Consider the following 27,393-nt stretch of genomic DNA (forward strand, 5'->3'; position numbering starts at 1 on the left):
AAGCTACTTCAGACGCACAAGCGGAAACGAAGATCTAAAATATTTATTAAGAAAACCCAATATTTCATCCACTACAAAAAACATGCCCAACCACTTGCCTCGCTCTGGGCGATTTAACTGTGCAATATTCGAGCATATTGAATATAAATGAAACCCTTGTTATAAAGAAATCACTTTATTCATGCTGTCTATTTATTCTGAGGGTTTCATGGTGCGCACTGCGGTGCACAAAGAGCAAATAATAACATGTTTTAGCAAAGTATCGCTTATTACAAAATTTCGCTTCCGAGGACTTTGTTTTAAAAACGTTTTACTGTAGGTTATGCGAAAACCAATCTCCGCCAACGTTATACGAAGTGTTTCTGATTGATGGCGTGGTTGTTATGATCCTCAATCATATGTGGAGCGTCGTTGTAATGCGATGGAGAGTATATCAACTCCATTTCTCAAGCAGAAAAGTCGAAAAAAAAAAACAAGACAACTCTTTCAAAATTAACTTAAACCAAACTTCCTGTCCCGGGGGTAACCACGCTGAGAGAAACAGTGATTTTGTAATACAACTGTGAGTAATTTTATTGTGAACACTCTCGGAACTTCCGACAATATCTCGTTCCGCGATACAATAACCATGCATCGGCTCACCGGCAAAAGGAAACCAAGACGCAAGTTCGTTTGCCTGGTATTTCTGATCTCTTTGACCGCAGACAATTGCGTCAGGAACTTGTAACTGCTACAAAATATTGATGGCAGTGTACCAGTGACCATACCATAAATGAGTCCGGTTTGCTGTCGCCCATATTCAACATGTGTGGGTAAAAACTTTGCAGTATGGGAACCGCGTTTCTGAAACCATTTGAGTTTTGCCCTGCGTTCCCCAAGGGTCTGTTTCAGCCCCATGTTATTGCTTTTATTAGTGATATTATAAACAAAAACTGGTTGGCATTATAATCAGGTCGTTCAGAGATGCCTGCATACTTTACCGAAAAAAATCACCATCGGGATCTCCTAAAAGTAACGCCGCTAAAGAAGTAGAAAACTGGGCTTATGAAAGCTGGAAATCAATGCAGAGAGAAGTGTCGCTTAGCAAGTTACGTAACATATTTTCTCTTATAATTGTTTTTACGCGTTTGAAAAACCAATACTCCGCATGGTCATTGAATTTAAATATTGGGCGGCTATATTTCATCTGACCTTAGGGGGTCTGCTCCACAGAAAAAAGCTATTTGTAAACTGTTTTTTCTATAACGGACCATACGCTATTCAACATCACAAACAAAACTACTAGGTTATCTCATTCGTGTCTGCCCCGTCCAGGAGTTGGCACATATTACATGAATATATGTAAAAAAAAAAAAAAACAGTCACGCTCGAGCGAGTAAAAAGAGTAGAAGTGCGTTTTGTTCCAGATCGCAACAGATGCGCCGATGAACGAACAAGTCTTTATATAACGGGCTGATATTGCCACGCAGTCAAGTATCACCAATTTTTATCTCTTGAAATGTTTGTGCCTTCTTGTATACTACTGCATCCAAATTACACTTAACCACGTTTACCAATGATAAATGCAAGAGTCAAGCACAAAACAAACGCTTTCACAGACGTCAAAACTACTTTAGCACAAATAACGTCTCCCGAGGTTTCTTCTTTTCGATAGCCATAGAAAAATTTGAACTAGGTGAAACTTAGTGTGGGAAAAACCTTGATATTTAAAAAAAAACATTGTCCTTCTCTTCTCGTAAGGGAATCTGTATTAGCATATATATATAATATATATATATATATATATATATATATATATATATATATATATATATATATATATATATATATATATATATATATAGTAAAAAGGGGCGCAATAAAAAACATAACTTTACATCGACGTTTCGGACGGGGACCGTCCTTTATCAAGCGTAATATTTTACAGAATGGAAGCGGTTTATATACAGTTCAAGCACTTGAGGTTCCGGGGCGGTGACATACGTTTAAGATTGGAAGCGAGGAGGAAGAGAGAAAAGCGCATTGAAACATGAGAGAAAGATATATATATATATATATATATATATGTATATATATATATATATGTGTGTGTGTGTGTGTGTGTATTATGTATTATGGTTTGGAAATGAGGGGCTCGTTAGGAAATACAGAAAGAAATGCCGGCAGTCTACAATGCCACAGAAGGCATAGGGGAATGGTGGAATGGTTAGACTATTTTCTACCGTTAGTGACGTTACATTATTAGGTTTATTAATTACGTGAAACAGAAAGAAGGAAAAACACGCGTGGGTTCGGTCCCCACTCTGGGCGCGTGTTTTTCTTTCTTTCGGTCTCACGTAATTAATAAACCTAATAATGTAACGTCACTAACGGTAGAAAATAGTCTAACCATTCCCCTATGCCTTCTTTGGCATTGTAGACTGCCGGCATTCCTTTCTGTATATATATATATATATATATATATATATATATATATATATATATATATATATATATATATGCCGGGGCGATATATTTGAATTTGTGTGTGCAGTAGCTTGTACGATCCTGCTTACGTTTTCCGCTAACGTTTCGTGATTTTAGACCTCGTACTTATTTATAGTAGAAGTCTTTATATTATGAACACATAAAGTATGTTTCCACACCAGTCATGATCCTTAAACGCGATTGAAAGTGCTCTCAAATAAATAAAAGCAGCAAAGGATTACTGCCAAAGAGGTATAAGTTCGAAGAACTAGTACTTTATTCCAGAGCAGCGTATCATAGAGTCCTCATTGCTAAATGTGTAAGAACTAATTATGCTCAAGCGAAGACGCATAGAGCATATGGTAGAAATGAGTTAAAATACGGAGCGTCGAAATCACGACATCCACCGTGCCATATTTCCTGCGTTAAATTGGATAAGCACCACTAAAGACTGAAAAGCATTTGTTTAGCATTAAAGTGTTTGGTCGATCCATAGGTTTCGCAAAAAAACAACGGCTTGTGTTTTTTACAAACGAAATTATCAGATGAAATTTCTCTCTGCCGTACAATGTATGGTACTCGTGTTTGAAGCTTGACGATGGTGATCTACTGTGACCGCCAAGGGTCGTATACTGTCAGTCACTAAATGGGCGGAACACCATTAGCAGCGTGTATTTTTGGTGGGCCGAGCATCCGATGACACTGCAACACTTTCTCACCTGTGCCAAATGTTTTAATTCGTTACATGCGAGTAAGTAACAAGTTTCTTTATTGCACGAAAAGAAATTGCGGCTTTTTCAAGCCCTGTTTCTTTCAGTCGTTTCTATCCAGACCTTTATTCAAACCCTCGCACTCTATGCAGCCGCAGAGCAGGCCTACAGCCCATAATATGGTCCTGCCATAAGTTAAAAAACAGCGACTCAGATATCAACGCACTTAGAAAATACAATATAAGGTATATATAACAACTTTTCTGCTGAGCTTTCCATCGGAGCCACAACTTACAGATGTCCGGGTGGCCGAATCCGCCGCTAGGATCCAGGGAATCCTGATCGTCTAAGACGCGCCCGTTTCAGAGCCCATCTTGGGCATTAAATCTCTCTCTCTCTCTCTCTCTCTCTCTCTCTCTCTCTCTCTCTCTCTCTCTCTCTCTCTCTCTCTCTCTCTCTCTCTCTTCCCGTCCGTGTTTTGCTTCCTCGTCTCCGTACATGTTGTGTGCAGCCTTTGCAGCGCAAGTACTACAGTTTGAATATGTGCACGAAGAAGCAAAAGTAGGCAGTAGGAGGGCACAACCTCGCATAAAAGCCCGAAAACGACGCAGCGGTGTACTTGTTAAGCCGCGAAAACGCGGCAACGAGCGGTGCAGCAATCACGGCCCTTGAGGGCTATAGTGACCAGGGCCTTTGAACAACAACGTAAGCAACATATGTTAGCGAACAATCACTGCAGAGGATGCTTATAGCCAAATGTGCACAAGGGACCATACTCGTCATTTTGCGCATAGCAGTTCCGTCAATGATGTTGTTTGTAGCGCTGAAGTTGACAATATTGAAAAATTCGAACTCACTGCAAATTTGAACGAGTATAAATACGATGTCCGAAAATATAGAGAAAGGGTCTAAATAAAGCAAGATCGGTAAAAAAAATACGTGGTTGTTTTTTTAGCAATACGACGTGAATACAAGTATACGGAAGCCACATATTTGCTATAGGACGAAACTAAATTCCCGTGGTGCTGAAGGGTTTGAAGGTTATGTGAGGCTGCATATTGGAGCGTGTTCGGCCGCACACTTTCTCGTCGGCGCCGCACCTTAGAGGAATTTAATAAAACTCGCGTGGACTCCCCGACGGAACCTTTCGCTGCGAAAGCAATTCGGCGTTCGAGCGGCCCGAAAAGAAATAAATAAAAAGAATGAAACAGGGTGCTTTCCTTGGCGCCAAGCTTGGTTCAGATGCGAGCTCAGGCAGCACCGCAGTAAGTCTTCGTCAGCGACTAGGGTTCGCGAAACTTTCTTTCTCCTTCCACCAGCACACTGCCTCATTGCTACGCGCTGCCGGCTGCTGGTGGCATAATGACGTGTAGTCGAACATAGTCTGACGCACCGAAAAATACTTTCCCATTCTCTGAAATGCATTCAAGTACCCATAACAGCTGGTGGATGCGAAAAACCATAACACGGATGGCGATTATGCTATGCGTTGTATCCGGAGAAGAGCGTGTTCTTTATTGTAGATATGTGCCTGCGTTTATGTAGTTGCGACAAATGACAAAGACAATAGGGCACGCGAAATTGTTTTTTTTTCTTTTGTGTTCACAAGACCTCGGTGACACATAAAAAGAACAAAATTATTATGGTAACTACCAGATACATTTTATGAATTGGGCTTTCCACTGAACGCTGTATCACGGATGCAGAAACGTTCGAGCTGTGCCATGGCTATGAACGTCCTTTAGCACTTCGGCGCGGTTCAAAAGCTTTATCTCAACTGTTTTCGTCGGTGGTTTAAATCGATATTGCGTAGCCAGCAATTTGAGCAGTCCTCAGCGACAAATGGCACTCGTCTGCACTTGAAAACAAAATCAAATTTTGGGGTATAACGCGCCGGAAATAGTCCTTGGTTATAAAGCACGCTGTAGTGGAGGGCTCCGGATTAATTTGGGCCACCTGAGGATCTTTAACTTGCGCCTGAATCTCGACAAACGGGCATTTTCTCGTTTCTTCGCGGTCTGAAAATCAGCCGCCGTGGCAGAAATCGACCCCATTTCTAGGCTCAGCAGCGCGAGGCATTTGAGAGAGAGGGAGGGAGGGAGGGAAGGAGGGAGGGAGGGAGGGAAGAGAGATCTTTAATGTGAACTGGCGAAGTCAGCCTTACGAGTGACAAGGCTTGCTCCGCCAGATGGGAGGTGGCTACTATGATGAGGGGCGAATGTTGTACATTACGGGTACAACAGCGAGAAGGTTAACAATAAACGCTAAAAAATAGATACTAGTGAATTCAGTTAGCAAAGTTGTGACATAAAAATAATTTTGAAAAGGATATTTCTAATGCACACTCTGAATAGAACTACAAGGTGAACGGCGCAAAAAAAAAAAAGAAGGGAGAACCCCAACCCAAGAAAAACAAATACTAGATAAACACCACAGCGCGAAAGAGTACATATTTTAACACTTGCACTGTTTACGATCTAAAAAGATCTGTCCAATTAAGTAGTGTAGGAACCTGAGCAGAACTTCTGTTCCCAAGGCCCTATCAGCACTATTGGCTCAGGGCCCAAGGTAAGTTCGAGCCTGCCTCCATTGCGTAAACAGCTAGATGCAGTTTTTCGCGTAGCAGCGAATCCAGAGTAGATTCACAACAAGTTATTTACAGACTCACGCATGGCGCAAGTCGGGCGTAGCGGTGAATTGTCCCAACCTATCTTGAACTTAAAACTTTTAGTAAACGCCACGTTCAAGCGCAGTCGGTGCAGTACTCCTTCACGCCGCTTGTTGAGGCCACGTAGAAAGTGGAACTCACGGCCCGGTCCTGCAGGGGTGGATACCAGTGGTGAGGGTCCTGCCACCCCAACATTTGTGCAGTCCATCCACTTGCGAGGTTAAGGGCGTTACTGTCCTCTCGGGAGAAAGGAAGCTCGGTCTTGTTACTCAGCAAGTGGCCTGCGCTGGCGGCTGCGTCGGATCTGTTGTTGCCTTGTATGCCCGAGTGACCACACAGCCACTAAATGATGTGCTGACCCGCGTGCACTGACATTGTTTGCATTTCGGCAATTTCGCATACAAGCTAACTGCGGCTGTTGTGACGCTTTCGGAGGTCTTGTAAGGCCCTACGCGAGTCGAGAAATTTTACTCTTTGATGGGCATGATGTCCGCCGAGTTTTTTCTTGATAGTGCACCGCGCTGTCGCGATCCACATGGCGATGGCGGATGAGCCCGGGAGCACCAAGCCATCCGCATAAACGTGTGTGTAGCCTTTATAATTTCTGAAGATGTGCTGGAGTGTAGACTTCAGCGCTTCTGCGGCCATGATAGACTTTTTGACGAATCCGGGATGAAGGGCAATGCTCACGGCATTCGCCCTTACGCCGCAAGAATACATGAAGCGGTTTCATCTGTGTATATATTTCAACAGAAAAAAAAAACATTTACAAGCACCCTCCACTTAACGAACGTTTCTTTAAGGCAGACATTTATACAAAAAGAGGGTTGGAGAATTTCCATCATGACGCTCCTGGTTCAGTTGAGTGCGATCGGTACTCTATAGGTCCATCCCAGGGTCTCCTCGGAAAGGCTTTCAATACTTAGTGAAGAGGCAAAGTGTCACCTAGCCAGGCACCACGCAGACTAAATGGCTAGAAACGATAAAACTCGACTAAGAGCCAGCAGCCATCAGAGCCAGAAGGAAGCAGTGCATTCAACCAAGTCGAGCGCACTGCTGTCCCACTGGCAGGAAAACGATGCGGCCATGCAATGTTTTAGCCTTGTAAACCCATTTTCCCCAGGTCATGCATCTTTTATATGACTGATGACTTTTTCTAGGCACGTGTGCATATAGCGCGAACTTTAAAGTCACACCGCTGCGTCAGTTCCAGAAAAAAAAGAAGCGTCAAAAGCTAGTATCGGAGAAAGATTAGTTAAATTGCGGCCTGTTTAACAGCCCCCAAACGCAGCATCCCCACGAAACGTAGTTCAAATTGCAGCCTGTTTAACTGCCTCCCAACATAGAATCTTCTCAAAAGAATAGCAGAACATTCCAACCTCTCGAGAGCGGCTAATGAGACCGTTGCCAATTCAAACGAAAGAAAAGAAGAAATGCCCGCGAAATGGCGTATATCTATTTTGTTTCACGCAGCAATGGTTAGAGTCCGCGACACGGTCGGCTAACCGTAAGAGGACTGCCTGCGGCCGCCCCGGAGAAACCGATAAGGGTTGCGGCAGGCAAATCGGCTTCGAAGACCGCTCTTCCGTCTCTCCGTTTCAGGAATACAGCTCTAGGGAAAGGAGCTGGCGAAAGGGCAGTAGAGAAGGGATGTGGCGGGGTTAAAAAGGCGCCACGGAGCGGCGTAAAACTGCGAGAGGGGTGAAAGTTTCGGGACGGCTCCTCTTCCCGTTGTGGGAGGCAGCGGGAGCCGCGCAAGTGGAGCCTGAAATGGAACTGTCGCCTCGGCGAACCCATTGGGCCGAAAGGCAGCTAAGGTGAGCGCCTTTCAGTGCTCCGATCGAGGCCTTGCCGCAGCGAGCTGGCACGCATGACTCGCCCGCCGCCCCCGACCCTCTTTTGGGCGGGCGCGTGTAATTAAACACGCGGCTGCCGCTGTTGCTACTGCTGCTGCCCGCGGTGGCCCTTCGTTCGGAAAAGCTGCGTCGCGGGTGACGGACGTGCCGCGAGCGTGCGCGTATGGGCGAGTCATTAGACGCGATGGCAGCTTTCCTAGTACGCACCTAGTGAGGGAAGCTGGCGGCAGCTAACCCTAACCACCCGCCCTTCTTGCACCTGCCCCCGTTGGCACGCGTTAATGGTGCAGTCTGCTGTTCCTGTTCTTGCTTCGGCGTGATTTGATACGTTCGTTTGCTCCTTACTATAGCTGTCTTCTTTGACATCAAAGCAGCATTCGACAGCGTCGCACACGAAGCCATCCGAAGAGAGATGACATGCGTAGGGCTTCGAGGACGCATGTTCCAGTGGCTATGTGACTACTTGCAAGACCGGTACGTGTACATGGCCACAAGTGATGGCGAAACGGCCAAACATCCCGTCACGCAAGGAGACCCTCAGGGCGGCGTCTTGAGCCCAACGCTTTTTAGCATCTGTCTCATACGCCTCCCAACAGTCCTGCCCAAAGACGTTAACATTTCACTCTACGCAGATGACATCTGCATCTGGGCTTCAGGCAGGAACCATCGAAACATTCGTGTCGCACTCCAGAAGGCAATTGTGAAGATGAGAAAATATCTCAGATGCTGTGGGCTCATTTTTTGCCCTGAGAAGTGTGCTGCTATGGCATTCACGCGGCGCGATGTTTCTCGTTATACACTCACCGTAGAAGGTACTCCAATACCTTATGTCAAGTCCCACAAGTTTCTCGGAGTGACGTTTGACCGCTCAATGTCATGGGCCCACATATTCGGCGACTGAAGGAGCGGCTTCTGTGTTTTGTGCGCATTCTGCGTATGCTCGGTGGAAATTCGTGGGGCTGCCCTGTATCCTCCCTTTTTTGCCTATATAAAGCCCTTTTTGTCAGCCTCCTGCGTTACAGCCTGCCGGCCCTACATCAGCTATCGCCTACAAGCCTGAAGGTCATAGACTCAGTGCTGGGAAAAGCAATGCGTACCTGCCTGGGTCTGCCTAAATGCACATTTACGGTTGGAACTCTGTGCGAAGCTCGGTGCTTTTCCGCCACAGTGCTACAACGCCAAGAGGTCCTTCGAACGTCTTTGCGACATTTGATTCGATGTCACCTTTGGCCGACATCTCAGCACAGCATGTTAGACACCTGCTTCCAGCGAATTTTCAAAGACCTCAAAAGTTGATAGTAGCACCGTGGATACTGGCGCCATGGAAAATTCGCACAACAATACCCGGAATCAGCAAAACGTCCGCCATGCCCGCGGCCGCACTAAAGTTCTTCACACTCGAGTATATCTACAGTACCTAAAAAGGCTACACACATGTTTATGCGGATGGCTCGGTTCGCCCGGGCTCATCCGCCATCGGCGTGTGGATCCCAGCTGCCCGGTGCACTATCCAAAGAAAACTTAGCCACGAAACATCCTCGACTGCTACCGAACTGGCAGCTGTAAGAGCTGCTCTTCATTACATCAGCGGACATCATGCCCAGCAATGGGTAATATTCCTCGACTCTCGCAGCGCCTTACAAGCCCTCCGAAATCTTCACAACAACCACAGTCAGCTTGTATGTGAAATTGGCGAAATTCACACTATGACAGTGCGCGAGGGTCATGACATCTATCTTCAGAGGCTGACTGGTCACTCGGGCATACAAGGCAATATTAGATCTAATACAGCCGCCAGCGCAGGCCACTTTATGAGCAGTACGACCCAGCTTCCTTTCTCCCGAGAGGACAGCAACGCCCTTATCCTCGAAAACGGATGGACTGCACAAATGTCGGAGTGGCAGGACCCTCACCGCAGGTATCTACCACTGCAGGCTATTGACCCGCACTGCATTCCTCTTTCCACGCGGCATCAACAAGCGGTGTGAAGGAGTGTTGTACCGACTACGCCTGAATGTAGCATTTACTCGGAGTTTCAAGTTCAAGATAGGTTGGGACGATTCCCCTCTGTGCCGGACTTGCGCTGTGCGTGAGACTATCGATCACTTGCTGTGTGTCTGCCCTCGATTCGCTACTGCGCGGAAAACTGCAGCGACCTCCCTTTCTCGTGTACGCCATGGAGGCAGTCTGGAACTTCGTCATTTTCTTGGGCCCTGGGCCAATACTGTTGACAGTACCTTAGGTACAAAAGTTCTACTCCAGTTCCTACGAGACACTGAACTAGACAAATTTCTCTAGATAGCAGACAGATCAAGTGTGTCGCGATATCTACTCTTTCACACTGTGGCGTTCATCTCTTTACTTTGCTTGTGTTGGTGTCACTGGCGTTCATCTATTTATTTTTCTTGGGTTGGTGTTACTCTTTTTTTTCGCGTCGGTTACTTTTCGTTTTGTTTCAGTGTTTACATTAACGATTCTCTTTTCAATTGTATTTTTATGTCTGGACTCTGCTGGCAGATTCCTCTTGTTTTTACGTTGCTTTTTTTTCAACGCTTCTTGTTTGTCTTCTTCCTGCTGTAACCCTAATTTCGAATATTCACCACTCATCAACGTAATCACCCACCATCTGGTGTAGCAAGCCTTGTCCCTAGCAGGGCTGACCTCACCAGTTTACATTAAAGAGCTCTCTCTCTCTCTCTCTCTCTCTCTCTCTCTCTCTCTCTCTCTCTCTCTCTCTCTCTCTCTCTCTCTCTCTCTCTCTCTCTCTCTCTCTCTCTCTCTCTCTCTCTCTCTCTCTCTCTCTCTCTCCTTAGTTAACTCGCGTACCTGCTGCAGGTGGGTGACACGAGAGTTTAAGACGCTCTGGTGCTGATCCGGATGTGGTCGGTCGTTCGAATAAAAAAGTGTTGTGTTAATCATTTCGAAGAAATGATTAACACAACAATCATTTCTTCGAAATGATTAACATCGTCTATTTAGGAAATACACTCAGGGCACAGTCTGGGTTCGGTTATTTCTTGGTTACAATCTGACCAAAGTCGGACGTGCCGCACACTTGTGAAAATACCGACTCTGAAAACCGGTGCGATATGCCGCGGGGAAGCGGGGCTGAGTGGGCCAACATTTAGGTTTGACACTATTGAAGCGAAGCTTTATTGTTCTGACTGATGATGCTGTAGGCCAATACGCCCTGCAGGAAAGGTAACTTTCTATGACGATGATGATGAATGCTTGCGGGTGAAATGAAAGAAAGAAAACGCTTTCCGTGGCCGGAAGCGAACCTGGCTCCCTGACGTTATGAAGCTGGCGTCTATCCAATTCCTCCACTCCGACATGGTCGAGAGAGAGCGAGAGAGAGCGAGAGAGAGCGAGAGAGAGCGAGAGAGAGAGCGAGAGCGAGCGAGAGAGAGAGAGAGAGAGAGAGAGAGAGAGAGAGAGAGAGAGAGAGAGAGAGAGAGAGAGAGAGAGAGAGAGAGAGAGAGAGAGAGAGAGAGAAACATGTTATTGAGCGTTCTGTGGTCTAAGGGTCTGTAGTGGCCCGCCAGCTTGTGCCGAGTGGCGACTTCGGTACTCTGTTGACCCTAGCGCTTTGCACCTCTTGGTCTGAGCTCCCCAGCACCTTCTCCCACTGCTCTTCACAAGTAATTGGAGGAAACGGGTCTTTAGGACATCCACACAGGATGTCAGGAATAGTGGCGAGGGCACCGCATGCAGGGCATTATGAGGAGGGGTATAGGGAAGGGTGGATAAGGTTGAGTTTTGCACGATTGGGGAAGGTGTTCGTCTGGAGAACACTGGACATGGTCGAAGCGAACGCCAAGCAGCAGGTACCGATTCGCGCCGTAGACCCCAAACCCAAACGTTACGCCTACGGAGTGCACACCCGATGGTTGCTGTGGGTATTCTAGAAAAGTGATGCGTACATACAAAAAAAGCACATACTCGCAGTGTGGTATTGGCCAACCAAAGAATCCATCAAGAGTAAGCTTCGCATGCAACCATGGTCGTCGTTAGAAGGAGGGGTGCATGATTTTTCCCGCATACCATACGCACGTAGGCCAGGAAATGTCAATAGCATACCACAGAGGCAGCAGCGTAGGCAACGGTACTAACAGGAAGTATCATTTCACTTTGAACACTATACAGAGAGACCATGGAAAACACTTGGTTGGACATCTACATCAAAGCGCAAACCGGTTGCCACAAATTAGATAATGTTTGTATAAAGTGCCATGGTTCATGCGCCGCCTAAGTCACAACTGTGTTAAGGCGTGCTGCCGAAAAAACACCTGAAGGAAAGTTGCTTTAAAGGGACACTGCAAATTTTATAAAAAATTATTTCAAAATCTTAAATGCTTGCAGAACGTAGTCAACCAATACATTCTTATATGCTTCGATAAGGGGGTCGCAAAGTGCATCAGCCAAAAATTACTGCTCTTTGCCACTCAGAAAACTTCGAAACTTGTTCAAAAAAGTTTTCTCTTTCCCGGTCTTGGCGTTGTTCGATCACTGGAATTACGTCATTACTGCGGTGCAGCGGCTGTTGGCCGGCTTTCCCCCAGTTGGAGCAGTGACGGCATTCAAAAGTCGCTTTAAAATGTAAGCCACAGAAGCAAACAAAAGGCGTACCTATTGTTACGAGCAAATCGCGCCCTGCCGCTCCGTGCTGGCAGTAACAATAGCATCTGCAGTGCTTCCAGACGCGAAGTGAAAGTGAAAACGCTTATCAGAAGTATTGCGGAGTCGCTTTAATAGAAGCTACTTTTAGGTAACAATAACGTGACTAAGGCAGCATAAACTCTACGCCTTTAACGGGAGCTAAAAATATTTCTGCCTCTGAGCCAGCACGTCGTCGTAACCTACAGTAAGTAGCTTGGCGACATGCAAATGCAGAAACGAAATCGGGCGAGCCTGTTGCTTGAAACACCCATTGTTCAAAATGCCGCCGACAGCTGCGGCGGATCTCCATGCCGCGCTTCTCACCGGATTGAGTGCTGGGAAAAAAAATCGAAACTCGTCGATGGCCCAAACATTCATTTGGCGCAAACAGGTCGTAAAGCAAAAGCGGCGTCGCGAATGTAGCCGCCTGGTGTCACATGCCGATGCAAACGCAAATAAATCCGTTCACCACTCCGGCAATCCTGTCTGTCGCGACAGCTGGATTGTGTACAAGGTCGTGAACAAGGAAAGCGTTTTAGGTATATACTGCTCATATTGAGTTGTGCGATACGATTAGAAGAAGAAAAAAAAAAAAACAAGTGAGGCAGTTCTGCGGAAGGCATGAAACTCGTTGCCGTGACAACTTTACGTCCATATACGCGTGTTTGCTGAAATTGGTCCATATAGAACGAAAACACGTCGAAAGGGAAGTGCCGCTGGAAATGACTTTCGGATGTGAGTTAGAGTAACGGCCACTCTGTCTTACGTTATTTATTCAGTGTATTGTGGAGAAAATGGCGCTATCTATTAGCGAGTACGGCAACGCTAATAACGGGAAAACCCAGACTGGCGCTTAAGTAGTAACTTCAACGTAAGCGCCTCCTGACCATTGACGTGCACGGTACCATATTTTTTCTGCTTAGGCCAAGGGAGGTCCATGATTCTGTTGTTATAATTCCCCTGGGCGACACATCATTGCCCTGGGGAGGAGGGATAATTACACCACTCCACTCTCGAAAGGAGGCCTTCTAACTACCCATTCGCCACCACCATTCACTGCGAGCGGAGGGATACGACTTCGTATTTATTTATTTATTTATTTATTTATTTATTTATTTATTTATTTATTTATTTATTTATTTATTTATTTATTTATTTATTTGTTTATTTATTTATTTATTTATTTGTTTATTTATTTATTTATTTATTTATTTATTTATTTATTTATTTATTTATTTATTATTATTTTTTTGATGTCGTGGACTTGTATTCAGTCTAAGCAGGATGGAAGGGTCCAGTGCAAAAAACAATACCTTAATACATGCAGGCCACAGTCCGAAATAGTGCGCGGGAAAAACGAAAATTCAAATGTGTCTAATCTCGCAAAGTACGGAGTTGGTGGTGCGTTTGGTTGGCAATGTCTAGTGGGTCTTGTCACTAAGGGGCACGAAAAGGGGTTGGATCAAGGGCAAGTTTGCATAGAGTGGACATAAATTACAGAAATTCTGCTCCTTATCGTAGTGACGAGAAAGTTTAAATGGTGATGATGACGATTCGGATGCCGCGACTCACGTATGAACTCAGCTAAAACGTACATAGTTACGAAAGAACAAATTTCCAACCGAAGTAGGCATACCAGCTCATCGCACGAGTGTAAAAAAGAAGTATTTGGCTCGCTGGCGAATGCGCCCCGCGCACACCAACCGGAAGCTGAGCGCTGGTATTCGTTATTGGGTTAGCTGGATGGGGCCGACGCCCGAGTGAGATTCCGTTCATAGCTTGCAGCAGGTGTGTTTGGGTAGCACATCTCCATCCTTAATACCTCTGTCCACGTCTTTTTATTTTTTATTTTTCTCGAGCAGAGCAAACACGTTCTTGTCGGGGTTAAGATTGTGAGAGAGCGATTGGATAAAAAGCAAAATCATGGCAGCAAATGTAAACACTAAGTGAGTGCCAAAGCACCCGCTGGCTTCCAGAGATATTTTGCGTTCGTAATACCTTCTACCAAAAACAACAAAAAATACATCAGTGAAAGAGTTCGCCGGAATTGAATTGACGCGAGTAAAGAGTTGGTTAGGCTTTTAAGCCCCAAGAACGACAAAAAGGTTGTTTCGGCCCGGCACCTCGCTTCTTCCGTGATACATATATACCGATATTTATAACTACTACGAGTCGTTTGAGTGCTAGGTTGGTGAAATATGTAAGTATTGAAATTCCACAGGATGCAGGTGTCGTTCCGGAAGAAAAGTGTGCTTAGTCCTTATTAAAGGGACATTTTCTACACATGAGCAATACTATAGCCTCAAAGTAAGCAGATTGGCTATAGAAGAGGATATAATATTGAGCTCATTGGGGCTATATTAATGGACATTAAAGTATTATTGCGCATTAAAGCCAAAAGAAAAGCAACGGCTTAAAGGAGCACTGACACGAAAATTTTATGCTACATTTTTATTGCTTTTATCGATGCTTAATGGTCTGGCGAACCTGAAACAGCACTTCAAATACTTCAGCGCGCGATAGTTAATTACATTGAACGGCCTGAAAATCGTTTGTTTCAAATTCCCGCGCTTTCATCCCTAACGGCGCATATGACAGACTCCCTGCCTGACCTCACCGCTTTGTGCGGACGTCACCGGCGCCCGCTTGAGAGGGTGTTTCGCCCGCTCGCCGATCGTGGGTCCGCGCGCGTGAAGTGACGTCACGGGTTTTTGACGAGCGCTGTCGCGTCACTTCTTTTGGCATCACGGGGTGATGTCACGCTGATGTCCATTTGCTGAGTGCCTCTCCGCGCGCTGCTCCGTTGGCGCGATAAATGAGACCCGATTGAACTATGTTCTTCGCGTCGCAGGCCGCTCATATTTCAGCCAGGGTATTTTGTTGAGTGAAGGAAGCGAACTGTGCAATAATATTAACGCCGAAAATTGGTGGCAGTGCTCCTTTAAGGTGACACCAACCGTTGCCCAGTTGCCTTGCTCGGATGGTGTTTAGAGTCTACTAAGTGCCCTGAGCAGAAAATTTGTGCATCAGCATTAGACAAACCCGTGCTTCAGTTATACCGTGTCATGCTCTCCTACCATGTGTGTGTGTGTGTGTGCGCGCGTGTGTGTTAAAATTACCAAGAAAAGTACAAGAAAAGTACAAGAAAAGTACCAAAAAGTAACAAGTACGGGTTAGAAGGTACCAATAAAATACCAAGCGCTCGTGAGCGCGTGCCTCATGGCGACAGCCGAGCGTTCCCGGAACGCGCAGTGGCTTTAGCAAAAGAAAAAAATATAACTGGCGGAAACCCTGACGAGCGAGAGAATGCCGAGCGCTCGTGAGCGCATGCCTAGCGGCGACCGCCGAGCAGCCGCCGCGCACGTACGCACCGCCGCTACTCCCAAGCTGTCGTCAAGCGCTACCGCGCATGTAATGCTTGGCTTGAGGAACCCGACGATATCGATGCATATGACGATGACTACTACTAGCGCTATGGAAAGCGACGGCGGAACATGCAAATAAACAATTTCGAACTTGTACAAATTTATTTATTTATTTTGAATACCCAAAGGGACGGGAAGGGCATTACATATATAGGGGGAGGCTGTTGAATCCCCCGCTGGGGTATGCACAGTCAGCATCATCATCATCATCGTGTACATAATCCTGTTATAAACGGTCAGAACCCTGTTCCAGTCAGCCATGACACCGAACCCTGCTGCCTGTCTCCTCTTGCCCTAACAGAGGCAATTCAAACAAGGTATAACTCAACACATATGAAGACAAACTACAAACGGCAGTCGGACACTAATCTGTGTAAAAGGTTCAATTACAAAAAAATGGAGAGAGAGAAAGAGAGAGATCGCAAAAGGGCAATTGACATCTGCAGTGCATGACACCGCTGAACCAGGCACTCGCGGTAGTCAGGTTTAAAAATAATTCCCTGTAAAAAAAAAAAATAAAAGAAATCAAAGAGCTGACAAAAGTGGCATTTGTACATCTTATACGATGAAATGCGTGGTGATGTGTCCTTCAGTGCTAACGTAGAAAAAAAATCTTGCAGCTTCGCTATGGCTCGAGCCTTGCTCGATCTAGTGCAAGCTTGGCCAGTATTTTTTTATCTGTTACGTCTACGTCTATTTCAAGGTCCACCCAATGATGTTCACTCCTTTCAGCGAACAAATGCCATTCACACTAGGCCTTTTTCTTTTAAATAAACTGTTTAGTCATGATAACGTGTGTTGGGCAAGCTACATATATAGTGGTAAACTTAACAATACTATTTATTTTTGTCACCGACCAATACTGCACCCCCTGTTGAAGATGGTCGTGATATATTTTGACGTTCCTGTAATGGCGGTGGTATAGGCGGGTTTTTTGAGGCCCCTCCATCATTCCTTGCAACACAAAGCAATCCATGGGGGAATGATATTCTGTGTGATCGTATACACAGGGATGCAGAAAAAAAGACTACAAACACCATCGCCAGATTGCGGAATGCAGAAATCGGGGTACTGCATACTCCCTTTCATTTGCCCAAGCCAGCGTTCTTAAGTAACGCGTACCGCATTTCAGCAAAAGATACCCTTTTTTATGTAAAGCTCGATATAACTACGCTTCAATAGTTCGATAATTTTTTTCCCGGCAACATGTTACTTTAACGCCAATAAGATGTAGCCAACGTTATCAGATTGGGGACATTAAAACCTGGGGTCGCCCGTAAAAATGGTTATATATATATATATATATATATATATATATATATATATATATATATATATATATATATATATATATATATATATATATATATATATATATATATATATATATATATATATAATGCGGGTCGCTATCATGACGGGTCACCAGGAATTATCAGAAACATTGAACAAAAATTACTTTTTGGAAGTGTTTAGACGGAGCTACTTCTGAACCACTGGTAAATTTATTATAGGTACGAACAATTAAGATAGAAGACACAACTTCCGATCGTTGCGCCCTGTCGGTACTCTGGCGTTATTGTAAGATTTAGGTTATCCTCTCGGAGTTAATGAAATTCGAAGCCTAGCAGGGTTTCGAAGACTAGCAGGCTTTTATTCTTGCGCTACTGATGCGGTCTGTATGGAGACCCTCGTATGCAACGTGCTTAATACGTGAGATAAATAAGTAGTAAACAAATGACCCAGGCTTAATTCCGTAATACATATTTCTTCATCTGAGTAGGTCAATTGTTATGTTTGCAGATAACTTCATGAAAATCCCGCAGAGGGTTAGGGTTAAGCCCTATTACAAAATAATGTGAGAGCCAGTTCTTTAATGTGAGAGCCAGTTCTTTAAGGTCACTTGAAACAGAAGCGAAATGATCCCGTTGATTGATTGATTGTGGGGTTTAACGCGCCGACGCAACGCAGGCGATGAGGCGCGCCGTAGTGGAGGGCTCCGGATTAATTTTGACCACCTGGGGATCTTTATCGTGCGCCGAAAGCGAAATGATCCCGCCCTTTATTTAGATGCGTCAAAGAATCGCCCGACCTCGTAAACCCTTCCAGCCTACGAAAGGGCCTGCACAAGCCCGGATTATGAGCGGTGAATAACACATTGATCCCCAAAGACCCTTTTCTAAAGAAGCCCGCTGGGTAACTTAACTCTCGCTCGAAGCACACTCAGCTCAAGGGGAGAGGTTATGAAAGGGGCAGGCGACGGAGGACATTTGCAATCGTTGGTGAACCGACGCCTTCGCCATCAGAATACGCATATCCTTAGCGCGCGTGCAAATGTTTCACCCTTAGCTTGTATAGGGCTTAAAAACTTCAACATGCTTTACTGATCCATTAGCGATGACTGGGTGCTGAATACATAGGAATATATTTAGTGTTCCCACCACGCCAGTTTAAACCACTATCGTCTGCGATTGCTCCATCGGCAAGCAATTACCATCCCTGAGCAGTCTTAACGAGGCACGCGGTCGGTTGAATAGATAATGGCCAAACCCCCATGGAATTGCATTGAAAGGCTACTCATAGGTATGGAAAAAATCTGACTTTTAGTTTAACGCTGGAACTGCTGGAGCTTAGCGTCAGCCGTTTCAAGGGCGTGGCGTCTGCCTGCGAGACGTAAAGGTACCGACGGACGCGAAAGAAAATAGATGGTGGCTGCTGCTCGGCATTCTTATCTCGGGTTGGTCGTTCATCTTGGTTTTGGTCCTGTTTGGTAGTTCACAAAGTCTTTTTACCTTCAGTTCGCCGAAAGCAAACGCGTATCTTGACGTCATACATGCCCATTTTTACGTTGAAAGAAAAAAAAAACTCCGCAGAGCCTCCACAAAACCTCCGTTCTCTAAGAGTCTTTGTCGTAAAGATTCTAAGCTTGTAAAATATTGAAAAAGAAAGCCATGGTCCCCGAACATACAGGCAACACCGTATACGAAAGGATTACAGTTGCGCAAAATGCATCCAGTGAACGGCGAGGTAGGGGCAATTTACATTTTTCTTTGGTTATAGTCCCCCGGCTGCTCTTTCCCGTCTAGCGCACTAGGCGAACGACTTTGTCTTTACTTTTCTCTTTTCAAGGAAATGTCGTAAAAGCTCGCAATATTAAAACGAGTTATTACGCTACACTCGTGGCCTGCCTCACACTGAATCTCGCCCTAGTGCGCGGCGCGCTAACAAGTAATTACATCTTTCCTTTGGATCTGCGCGCAGTTAGGGGTCTCGTCTTGTAACACAATAGGCCAACGGGCAGAAAAAGGCGGCGGGGGTGACGCCATGCTCACAGTGTTTCCGGCTCAATAAACATCGCTCTCTGCATACGCAAAACGGCCAGGATACACCGGCCCCGTCGGCCGCCGCGTGCCGTGCTTTATGAGGCGCGCAGGCTACGCTTCGCGTAGCCGGGAGGCGGGGTTCACAAAGGCGGGGCATTGAGCTGCTGAATTAATGACAAGTAATGTTTAATGGCAAGCCCATTGCATCGCAGAGCAGCCTCTCCCCGTTCCTTTCCAGTGCGGCACGGTAGGGAGTGAGGTAGCTTTATTACCATTTTCTCTGTTTTGGGAGGAAAGACAGGGGTGGAGACTTCTAAAGGGCTAATAGATAACACTAATGAAATGGGCTATATGCCAAACTGAACGCATCGATGGTCTATGGACTGAGTAAAGCGCGCTATGGGCTGCTTTGTACCTCGATATTTCTCAGCTGACTGTTTAGAGCTGTCGAGGCACGCTGTGAAATGGGGCCCTTCCCGAAACATCGTTTTACGACTTTCTCGCGCGTAGGGTCGGCCAGGCAGCGCGAGCGAGCTTGCGAGATAAATAGACAGCCATGCAAGTCGTAAATCGAAACGCAGAAGTACTGTGTCCTGTCACGCCCCTAAAGTATTGCCACCTTGTTTGTGCGCCAACCTGATGCTTTTTAATGACGGCGCAGGAAATTCGCTGCAGGCAGAACCGAGGATGTTTGGGCTCTTAAGCAACGTTGTAACCGTGCCGCAATAAAAATGTATCCCTGTTGTTCGCAGATTCAACGAAAAAGACGCATTCGAAGGAGGTAAAGCATAGCACCAACGAAATGGTTTAGCATCACTTGTGGCATCATTTTATTCGTTTGCGTGAAAAACGATCACCAGATAAGAGCTGGAAAAAATGCGGAGGTTCAGATAAAAAGGGTAGTTGTTTCTCGGAGAATATAGTTCGTAAATCTTATGAAATGTAATAATTAAGAGTAGTAGCTTATTTCTCTCGTTTAAAGTTCTGAGAGGACGCATTGGAGAACAAGCTATATTACTATGTCTCTCCTGTTGCACCAATGCTAAAGTCTGTCCAGAAAAAAACAAGGGCGCCCGCAGCGCGCAATTGTCTGGCGCGAAACAAGCGTCGTTTTCAAGCTTCTATTGAAAGCGTGTCCTGCATGGCCAAGGTAATATCATTACGCATAATTACATAGTTCGTGTTTAGCGGCCATACCTGACGCAATTCGCTTTAGAGTAGCTGCCCGGTACGAGGGCTGCGGCTTGTTTTTGAAACAGTGAGATGACGCGTTGCGTAAGCGCGGAACTAAGTAAAATTGACGTTGTTTTCAAAGTTCGATTACGGTTACTCCTTACGCAAGCAGCCTACAAAACTTTGCATTAATTGATAGTCCTTGCAGCGGTCGAAAGCCATGCAACTCATTTTGTCGTGTTTGCGTTAGAACAAGAATTACAGCCGCTTCTCGCTACCAGACGCTTTTAATTATTACTCATGGGGTAAGATAGCCTCCATAAAAAACGTTCCTAACAGGAACGTTATTGGAGCAAAGAGAATAAAAGAGAAACCGTGGACAGTAAAAAAATTCCATTTTAATGGGTAAGATTTTCTTTACTTAAATTACGCTGGAATTTATATCGTCAAAAGTACGCCGTGTATTATTCGCCATTAGCTACGTTCACATGCGTGAGCTTTTTAACTGATGCTTCGGCCTGTAGAAAACTGCGTGGCCAGGTTCGGTTCTCCTTAATTGGACTGCCACTATGGTAATCGTCGTTCTTGCATAGCCAAATAGCCGGAAATAATGCATGTGAGTTGAAATAGGCTTTAAAAAGGAACACCAAACAAACTGGGGAACGTACTTTACGCTCTGACAAACTCAGCATCTATCCTCACGCAAGACAAACCGACTCAATTACTACTGCGAAGGGGCACAAACCACCCTTAACGCACATAACGTTCACTCAGGCCACCTAACACAATGATCAAAGCGGCAGAACTCCAAAGTATCATCATCTCACTCAATCCCGTTGATCATAACATATCAACCGTTTACACGGCAAACCCATAACGATTTACGCAAATAGTCGGGCAGCGTTCCATAAATGTCAACATCCTCCATCATGCAGTCCACGACTCAAGAAGATACAAGAAATGAAAAAAAAATTCTCAGGACACTTCATTCTGCTTTCCTGCTTTGAATCGAACGCGTTAGGGCTTCATTTGGTGATACTTATCACAGACTTCTTTGCTGGTACATAGAGGTTGCGTCTTTTTTTCGCATTCGTTTTTTTTTTTTTTTTGTCTCGCCTTTTCTCGCGAGAAACTTCGACGTGAAGACTGGCGAGACTTCACGCCTCAGCTTCTCCAGTGTCAGTGCTCTCCCTGGCTGAAGTGCGCCTGTTCTAGTCGCGTGCCATCACGTTCACCTGTTACGGGATATTACGTCAGAAACACACGCGCTAGACTAATTTATTTACCGCCGCTGGAGCAGCGTCCTGAAGTAGCGCAGATGGTTTGATTGATTGATTGATTGATTGATTGATTGATTGATTGATTGATTGATTGATTGATTGATTGATTGATTGATTGTAGGGTTTAACGCGTCCACGCAACGCAAGCGATGAGGCGCGCAGTAGTGGAGGGCTCCGGATTACTTTTGACCACCTGGGAATCTGTAACGTGCGCCGAAATCTCCTACGCACGGGCGTTTTTGCTTTTCGCCTCCATCAGAAAAGCGGCCGCCACGGCCGGGAATCGAACCCGCGTCATCGTGCTCAGCAGCGCAACACCTTAGCCTAGCGTAGATGGTTTTCTGACTTGATTGCCGAAGACAGACACTGAATGAGAAAACAGAAAATGAAGTCGCGTGGTATTCCCACACTCAGCTTGTAGTCTGGAAATTCCGATTCGATTGCCATACAAACTAAAATATGACCATTATTGCAGCGAAATGTTTCTTAGAGAGTCTGATGGAGTCCTGAAAAAAAAAAAAAAAAAACTCATGCATGTATTCATATGCAGGTTGGTCTACCGAACAGCTCTGGTAAGATTTCTGGAAGCACGGTGCGTGCGTGAAACAGGACTTCCACTGTGTCGAAACGGTTGAAAATCGCGAGAAATGAACGGTTTTAGCTAAAACAATACATGCATCGATCGTGAAAAAGGAGTACCATAGGAATCCTTTATCTCATAAACCACGTATCGGTATACAGTCAGCTGGTTCGTAGATGCGTTTACTTAGTGCGGGAAAAATGTCGCATAGGTTCGTTCTTAGTTTGCGATTTGGGTGTTCGAAGTTCTGACGATCGATTGGGCGCACTGTCAGCGAATGCTAGACGAACTTTTCGTGAAAGGTTTAACGCACTTTTGGCGAAGGATTTGACACACTTTTGTTGAAAGTTCTGACGCACCTTTGACGCAGTTTTTATCTTGGCAAGCCTTAGCGCTTCTGTCAGCTTTCTTGAGGAAGGGACGGTAAATTTCGTTTTAAAACTTATAAAATTACCTTACCGAAATTGATCCGCGTACGGAATTTCGAAAAACTCTTCGTGCTTCTATGTGTGATTTCACTCTTTACAGCGGCTGCTATTTCCTGTACCCGACAACTCCGCTTCTTCCCAGAAGGCATCATTTAATGCTTTCGCATTAAACACTCCTTATTATCAGAACATGACGTCACTATCACGTGTGTGAGTATCCTTGCCAACGTCTTTAGATTTGGCTTTGCTGAAATCGCCGGAAATGAGGCCGCCCATTTGGCGCCGCGTGAATCGCATACAACCGGGCTCCGAGCTAGCTAGTTTCTTTTCGGACTACGAATACGAGCCCGCACAACACGGGACCGCCATCAAACAGCACCGATAAGACTCCTTGGTCTCCCCAGTGAACCCTACTCACATTCCCACATTGCTACCTTCATTCCCAACAAGTTCTGGCTAAGAGGATTAATGATACAAACCTCTCACTAGCAAGACACCAGAAACCTTTTAATACTTTTCCGGCTCAAGCCCCGAGTACCGCCGCAATTTCGAACACAACGGATCATAATGTTTAGGCATGCCTTTTCAAAACGAAGACTTTATTTGGCAATACTGCGCTATCTTCCGAAAAAAATTCTTCAAACATTCTCCCCCTTCGATTATACCCTTGTAAATAAGCAAAAATCATCTCCTGATGGTTTTATGTATTTTGTGTCCTTGTGTATTTTGTCTTTACTGCGCCGCATACGCCCCTCTAAATAATTGTCTCTCGCTACACGTTGAGAGGGGGTGGAACTCCACCATCTAGCAACAGACCACCATGGGTTTATTATGATATTAAACTGTAAAAAAACTGGTGGAATGCGCCAATATTTACTTAGCGTCAAAAAAATAAAACACCATCGGAGTGAAATAAAGCCTGAAGTGAATAAAATTTGAAGCTGCTCTTTTCTGCACAATGTTCCCCTCCGGACGAAAGCCAGGCTTCACTTGCCATCTCTTTTGAGGGGAAAGGGTATCGTTGGTTTCACGCACATCGCGTTGTTGGAACCCAACGGGTAACCTCAAGGTGTCCTATGTGTGTCGTATATCAATCAAGTCATTTGCTATTAATGCGGCATTTCATTTGTGGTATTGCTGGCCGGTTCGCACGGCCGGCTTTATAGATAAAGCCGGTCGTGGGAAGATGTCACAAACAAACATTACACGTAAACCAGCCATTCAATTTTACACATATTTAGATAAACGATGGCACAACTTGAAGTTAAGAAACTGAAGCTTTTCTGCGAAAAGTGCTCATCAAAACGCATAGCTTTACAGCGATTGTCGAGCAATAAAAAAATTGGCCGCGTATCTGCTCCTTTCGTTGCAAATGTCGTCAAAAGACGATAGTCTTTGTACACATTTGCCAAGGAAATGCCCCCCTTTGCTTTCCCGCTCACCTCTCATGCTCTTCCTGTACCGTCGCGCTCATTCCAAGGTAAACACACTAAAGGTTTGCGCAAGGCGATTTGAATTTACCGCGTTCCACTGATACAGGCCGGGTTCCTCGATGCCAGCGCTGCAGTAGGGCGGAGACGCGCGGGAATGGTGGCGGCTGACTAGAAGGTTTATAGAGCCGCGTGGCAGTGCGCCACGTGCGTTCCAAGCAGAACGTGAAACCTAGCTAGTGGAACCTTTCATTGTTGTTGCCGCGTGATTTTTCATATGCCGCCAGAAGGCGGCGGTTTTCTGCAGTAGATGTAGAATATCATTTGCTATCGAAAAACCAAGCATCTTTGAATTCTTTAATATAGGAACACTGTAAATATCCCTTGTGTACTAATTTCCTGTCTTATATTTGCGTAATGTCTTGTTCTTGTTCAACAAAGTTGAAAAGTATGAACATATAAACGGGGTTAGACGTTTACATGTGGCTGTGAGTATATAAGACTATTGCGCAATATCAATTTTACTTTGTCCGGGTGGCTGAATCGAGTCACAGACAGACCGACGGAGAGACAGACAGACAGACCAAAATTTCAGGGTTTAAGTAGCCCAAGAAAGACTATCGTCTTTAAAAAAAAATGGCGCTTGTCACGTACGCCGCAGACCTCCCAATCATCCATCGTAGTTTTTCTTCGTGTTTCCAGTTTATATTTGCAGTTTCTCCCATTTTACGTTTTCTATATCAGTGAACAGCTGAGATCCTTAGAACAAAAAACTTCAGACACTGCTACAGTCATCATTGCTTGGGCACTGCACTGAAAAAAAAATACCGGAACATTCTGTATGTAGAGTATATCTCAACATGTTCAACTGCTGTATTAGAATTATTTAAAAGGGCTCCAAAACTGCTTAGGAAACTACTAAACGGAAACTACGAACACTAATGGTGTTAGCCTCTTAGTTTGTTTGAGAGAGAGTAAAAAAGCATGAACCCCATCTAGTGGTTCATAAAGTAAATGTCAACATTTACAGCTGCTTTGAATTCTCCTCAGCCGTATATGTACAACGGATGCTTGTTACATTTAGGACTTTCAGTAGTTAATAAGCTCGCAGTACTTTTCTTTGCATAGAAGCTTCTTACCACGCTGTTGACAGCCAAGATTAATTAACGCGTCAAGCTCTTTAGATTTAAAAACTTCCTTTCCAATGATGACATTGCCTTTGTCTTCCGTTCTGATTAATGATACCAGCGCTATTTGCCAGCCTCTGTCAACTGAACAAAAACATAATCGCGTGGCACATTTTTAACGCTTCCCTCGAGAGTTTGTCCTAGCAAATTTTAGCGCTCTTCTCAGTGCGTTGCCATCTCTTTGTTTGTTCGTTGTTGAGTAAATGTATTTATAAGCCACCGACAAGGATCCTTTGTACGTTGCGCCTTGCCTAAACAACTTTTTTTCCCCCGGTTGTTTGTTCTTCTTCGGTTTCTTGTTTTCGTTATGTTCGTAGAAAGAAAAACGTGCCGAAAAGTAAGAATAAAAAATAAACAAGCAATGAAGAGAGCCAAAACCGGGAAGGGGACACCCAAGAAGGGCTTTCTCTTAGCCGCTTCGCCGGGCTGCTCCTTTTAGCGTGGACGCTGACACTGATGCCCCGTGGGAGCGCTTTCAGCCAAGTGACAGCGAAGAGCTGGTGTTATCTCCAAGGCCGCCGCGGTGTACAACCAAGGCAACAACGACGCTGCCGCAGAGCTCAGCCGGGGCTTTTCCCACCCTGCAACTAAGGGAGCAGAAAAGTAAAAGACGGAATACAAGAGGACGAAGGGGGAAGAGGACCGTTGGTCAGCCCCGCCGCACCACAGGGCAACCGCGGTCTAGCAGCTGCTGCCGTTGTCTTAAACCGGCGAAGCGTCAACGATGTGGCGACACCGAGAGCCCCTGCAGATCAGTGACCCGTCATCGGTGGTAGTCGATAGGAACTGCTCGTCTAATTAGCGAAAAGCTCGCCGTGCACGGGCGTGGGAGTATACGAAGCCAAGACAATCCGTTGCTGCATGGATATCCCAACAGCGGGGTCTTTATGCGCACGCGTGCAGCCCTGCGCGAAGACTCGAGGCATTTGCGAGGCACTGCAGGGAAGAAAGAGTAGCAGAGTGCTTGTGTCTTCATGCGCCGTCTTCATTACGCAGAGTGTTCGACTGGGGATGCAGCCGGGTAAAGGCAGTTGAGCAACCACGTGTGCGGGCTTCGCGCAAGGATCTTTTCTTGGCTTAGGGTGGTCGGCCTTGTCGTGATGAATTACGACGCCTTACGCTGGTTCGGCGCAAAGACGTTCGCAAGCAAAATTGGCACTGAGCCCCTCCTGGAAATCGAAGTTTTTTTTAAAAGCAATCCAGAAGAAAGCGTAATCAAGCTTGCGAGAAGAGAGGCTCTAGCGCTTTTTTTTTTCGTTGTGGTGACAGTGGAGCTACAGTGCCTTATTTTACATGTCTTTTGATAGCACGGGGAACGTGTTAGGTTATTCATGAAATGACCTTAAAAGTGTCTCCCTAGCCGACTTCATACGGATGAAATAGGGTTTGTAGAAATGCCCTTACTGGAAGCGATAATCTCGGGTCCTAAAGGGGCTTAGCGACGCGAATAATATGAAATCTACGAACCAGAGAAAGCATACAAATTGCAGCCATTAGCCCATCTCCCTGAAGCGCTACGTTTCTGCGAAATGCTAATCTGTTACAAAACTTGCCGTGATGCAAAAAGAAAAAAAAGATTCAGAAACTAGTATACTATGTAAAACAAAGTAAAAAATATAGTTTGTTCTACACAGGAAATAAATAAAAGAAGTCTTCCAAGCTTCATTTGATAGGTTTCCAAAGGCTTATAACACCTATGTAGCCAGCCGGTTCCTATTGCTGGATGCTTTTGTCTTTTTGTTTCTTTGTTGAGAACCTCACTTCTAAGACGTGTTTATACGAACATAAGGCCGGGTTCAGACTGCTGCCGCGCCTGTCGTAATATCTTTAAAGAATGACGTCATTTCACGCCTCAGCCAACCGAACTGCGTGACACGCCGTTTTTTTACGTCCATAGCCCACGATATGGCTGTTAGGTCGGTAGTCTGAACATAGCCTAAGAAGTACCATACCCTATTTCAGTGCAATAATGCAAAACTCCAGCACAGCTGAACGACCATCCGACGACGTTGCCACTACACAGGTGGCCCCTGGTGATGTCTTGACATCCCGTCCGTATCTTAGTCTTGATCATCATCTTCATTATTAGCCTATTTTTGCCTAATGCAGGATGAAAGCTTTCTTCGTTCACTTCCAACGGCTCAAAGCGCGAGTTTTCGGGTCAAGTACTTGCCCGAATCTTGCAGTCTTACTTCTTAATCCCTCTAT

At 45.3% G+C, this 27,393-nt stretch overlaps 1 protein-coding gene and 1 long non-coding RNA gene across 2 annotated transcripts in view; one reads left to right on the forward strand and one right to left on the reverse strand.

Moving 5' to 3' along the window:
• The window catches only part of LOC144175243 (cell adhesion molecule Dscam1-like), a 328,801-nt gene that overhangs the window by 108,533 nt on the left and 192,875 nt on the right, over window positions 1-27,393 (reverse strand). The gene's annotated exons all lie outside the window — the stretch shown is intronic.
• LOC144174537 (uncharacterized) overlaps window positions 22,674-27,393 on the forward strand; it is a 31,893-nt gene continuing 27,173 nt past the window's right edge. The window contains exon 1 of the long non-coding RNA XR_013323491.1: window positions 22,674-22,778. This is a non-coding gene — a long non-coding RNA (uncharacterized LOC144174537). The remainder of the gene's footprint in view (window positions 22,779-27,393) is intronic.

Source organism: Haemaphysalis longicornis, unplaced genomic scaffold (genome assembly GCF_048455015.1).
Source record: "Haemaphysalis longicornis isolate Haplotype H1 unplaced genomic scaffold, Haemaphysalis longicornis Haplotype H1 scaffold_3, whole genome shotgun sequence".
Taxonomy (NCBI): Eukaryota; Metazoa; Arthropoda; class Arachnida; order Ixodida; family Ixodidae; genus Haemaphysalis; species Haemaphysalis longicornis.